Raw genomic sequence first — 4,532 nt, 5'->3', positions numbered from 1 at the left:
GAAAAAATTCAAACCTATTTGAGAGATGGGTTGGTGCAACTTGTTGGTACTAGTCAAAAATGGACAGCTGCCTCATGACTCAGGGATGACTGTAAAGGTTAGTGGTTAAGGAAAATCTTACCAAGGGACATAGGCAGAAGAAGAAGCCGGATTCCTACAGGAAGCCAATGCAGGACTAGGACCCTGGAATCATGACCTGAGCCAAAGGCAGATGCTCAACCACTGAGACACTCAGGAACCCCTACAATCAATAATATTCTTGATTAATCACTTTAGGAGGACAGAAAAGTAGCCTGAGGTACAGTTCTACATTTCTCCTGAGCAATAGTAAATAACTTGAAGTGGGTGATTAGAGACTTGGAAGAAACAATATTGGAAGATTGGATTAAAGAAATCTGGGGAAGAGATATGTGGATAATAGACCTGTGGGAGTCAGTATATACGTCTCTGTATCTGAAGTTACAGCTTTGGGACCAACTGCAGCCACAGGAATTGAGACTTGTTTCACTAATTCTCTTAGGTTATCAAGTGATTGCAGCCAGCAGCCACCCAAGAGGACTCTATGATCAACTTGACCTAGAGGAAGGCATAAAGTGGGACTGAATGGTGCTAGGTTGCGGGGGGTGTTGTGTCTCATTTCTTAATCCGGCCATTGTGCACAATGTCTACCTTCACACAGGTGCAACCTCACAGTGCCTGGCCCAGGCCCACCACATGCCTCTCATTTCCAGCCTCCCAGCCCCTTTGAGCTGCCACAAGGGATAAATATGGGAGTCATTAACAGTCATTTACAAGGCAACTAAATGTTCCATAGGGCCACTCTTGACCAATGGGAGATAGACGTTGATGGATAAATATTTCTCTTTCTTCCCTGAGCAAGATGGTCTTTTTTTTTTTTTAAAGATGGTCTTTAAATGCATTTCACAGGGATCCCTGGGTGGCGCAGCGGTTTGGCGCCTGCCTTTGGCCCAGGGCGCGATCCTGGAGATCCGGGATCGAATCCCACGTCACAGAGCTTCTCAGAAGGTCTCCCATATTTGAGAAACTAGTTGCCCTTAATGGTAGTAAGTCAACAACTCATCCTTGTATTTGCTCTGTTTCATTCTTTTTCCTTTGCTCCTGTTTCCAGGAGCATAACCATATCAAATTAAACTCCTCACATATAAATCCATCTCAAGCTCTGCTTTCAGGAGAATCTAGGCTAAGACAAATGTTTTAAGGCTTTAATCAGAATTGGGAGGCTATTCTGGACTTCTGTCTTCAGTGGCAGGGGATTGGAGTCACATGTCCTCCATTGTGTGCCAACATTAAACAATGTTATTGTTCATAAAACGTCATAAATGTTTTCTTGCAATGAAATCAGGTCACCTGGTGACAATCAGCAATCCTTATGCTCTTAGAATAGTCTGCTTTCATCTTTCTGCCGCTTGATATCCAGGGTAAATATTAATATAATATTAATATTGGTCTCATCTTCTGATGTTGATAAGGGAAAGGATCCAAACATCAAGATGCTCAATGACATCTGGATTCTTCTGGGCTTATGGACAGAGTGCCACAAAGCATAGAACACTCATGAAGACAATGTTGGAAGAGACCCCATGGCAAACACTTCCAAGTCAAGGTCAAAGCACTAGGGGCTAGTACAGAAGAGATTTTTTTCTCTTCCCTATATAATTCTTCAAAATATCAAATTGGCAGCTAGGAGAGAAAAGTAGCGTAGTGCTTAAGAATTCAGGTACCAACACCAGATGGACTGGTGTGAATTCCAGCTCCATCACCCACCAGCCATGGATACCCAAATAAATTTTGCTTCTTGTTTTTTAAGATTTTATTTTTAGGTAATCTCTATACCCAATGTGGAGCTCAAACTTACAACACTGAGATCAAGAGTTTCATGCTCTACAGATTGAGCCAGCCAGGTGCCCCACCTGAGCAAGTTTCTCAAACTGTCCAAAGTTGTCTGCCCATAATGTTTACATAAATGAGATGTCTTTTGTGTCACATTTAGCTCATTGTTTAGCATAGGTAAATTTACGCTAATAGTTGGATAATTTTTATTAATCACATCCTAGTTCACATGGAGCTGGGCTCCAATCAAATATTCTAAAATTCTGTGCGTTATACCTGTTTTTGCCTTTAAGTTATCCCAGAACCCCTAAAAGCAAAGATGACTGAAATAGGGATCCTGGCAGCAGCAACAAAATCCATTATAGGAAACAACCCACTGGATACCCTTCAGATCTCAAAAATATAGGTTGTTGGCACAGTGGCTTAGTGATATCAATGAACTAAGAATAAATGAAAACTAATCATCTAGCTCTCACAAACTCTTGCCTCTGAGGACTCATGATAGGTAGCTCAAGTTGTTCTCTCCCAAACAGGGAGAAGTAGCTGTGACCGAAACTTTACCAAGAATACGACATGGGGTCCTCAGTTCCTTCAAAAATCCTACAGGTGAGGCACCTGGGTGGTGCAGTCAGTTAAGCGTCCAACTCTTGATTCCAGCTCAGGTCATGATCTCAGGGTTGTGAGATCAGTGTGGAGCCTGCTTAAGATTCTCTCTATATATAAAACTAAAAGAAAAAAAATGAAATCCTACAGAACTTTTCAGGAAATTTCATAGACAATAAACCTGGTTAAGGAAGTAGGTATGTGCACTTGCATGCAGGATGTATGTGTGCACATGCACACACACACACACACACACACACACACACACAGCTGCTTGAGAGCTGAGTATGGGAAAAGACTGATGGGGGATCCCTGGGTGGCGCAGCGGTTTGGCGCCTGCCTTTGGCCCAGGGCGCGATCCTGGAGACCTGGGATTGAATCCCACGTCGGGCTCCCGGTGCATGGAGCCTGCTTCTCCCTCTGCCTCTCTCTCTCTCTCTCTGTGACTATCATAAATAAATAAAAAAAATTTAAAAAATTTTTAAAAAAGGAAAAGACTGTTGGGATTTGATACATAAAGTTGGTGAGGGATAAAAGGCAGCTCACTCAACATCCAGCTTGCTGAGGCATTAGGGGAGGGTAAGGAACAAGCAGGTGGAGAAACCTGGCATTGCTGAATAATAGGCTAGAACAATTTCAGGTTGGCCCTCTGCTTTGAATCACTTCTTGTGCAGTGGCAGTATGTAGCCAATGAAGTTCATCTGAGGAGTAGTAATGGCTAACTGAAAACTTTCCCCAATACCCCCAATAACCTCCCCCACCCCGCTGTAATGATTTGAAAGCACTTCTTAGCCATCAAATCAAATTCAAGACAACTGTCTCTTTAAACAGGAAAACGTTTCCCAAACCATCCCTCACCCCCAGCAGATTCCTGCTGGTCTTCCCAGACAGAACTGTGTCATTAGGCCTAGCTTCCAGAGAAGCTGAAAGATCAACTATTTAACTTTTCCATTCTCTTTAGAAAAAGTGGAAAAGGGAGAAGGGGATTGGGCATGGAGGTTGAGATAGTCAATTCACAGTGAGTTTGCAGGTACAGGGTTAGAGAGGTGAACAATTGGATAGTGGATTTCACTGCAACATTATGAGTTCAGTGTGAGATTTATTGAGCTTGAGGCAGATGGTAAACTGAATCCCTGGAACCTGTGAATCTTACTGTATATGGAAAAAAGGGACTTTGCAGAAATGATTACATATTGGGATGGGGAGATTATCTTGGATTATCCAGGTGAGCCCTAGATTGAATCACATATGTCCTTATAAGAGGGACACACAGGGAGACATGACTCCAGAAAAGCAATAGATGTGACAATAGAACAAAGAGGTTACAGTTATGTAAGGAAAGGGCCAGGGAATGCAGACAACTTCTAGAAGCTGAAAAAGAAAACAGATTCTCCCCTCAGAGTCTCCAGAAGGAACGAAACCTAATTACATCATGACTTTAGCCTACTGAGACTGATTTAAGACTTCTGAATTCCAGAACTGTAAGAGTATAAATTTGTACTGTTTTAAGCCTACACTTTGTTTGTAGGAATGTGTTACAACAGGAATAGGAAAATGCAAGTTGCCTTTAAAACATCTAAGAGATGGCACCCGGGGGGCTCAGCAGTTGAGCATCTGCCTTCAGCTCAGGGCATGATCCCGAGGTCCTGGGATTGAGTGAGTCCTGCATCAGGCCCCCCTGGGGAGTCTGCTTCTCCCTCTGTCTGTGTCTCTGCCTCTCTCTGTGTGTCTCTCATGAATAAATAAATAATCTAAAAAAAAAAAATCTAAAAATAAATAAATAAATAAAAATAAATAAAAAATTAAAAAAACATCTAAGATAGATCAGTTAGATGCATATAAGGGTCTGGAGGTGCAAGAAGAGGGCTGGGCTTGAGATATACATTTTAGTGTCATATTTAGATGGGTAGTATTTGAAGATGTAAGAGGGCATAAGCTCCTGTGAAGAGAGTTGAGTGTCCCCTACATGCTATGCTGTCCATCTTTCAGCCCGAAAAGGATGACTTAACTTCTCTGAAACATTATTTATTGAATCTCTCTTCTGTCCCGGCATCCTATCAAGCTATTTATGTGCAGTC

This window comes from Vulpes lagopus, chromosome 15 (genome assembly GCF_018345385.1).
Source record: "Vulpes lagopus strain Blue_001 chromosome 15, ASM1834538v1, whole genome shotgun sequence".
NCBI lineage: Eukaryota > Metazoa > Chordata > Mammalia > Carnivora > Canidae > Vulpes > Vulpes lagopus.
Note: the sequence above shows the minus strand (reverse complement) of the source record.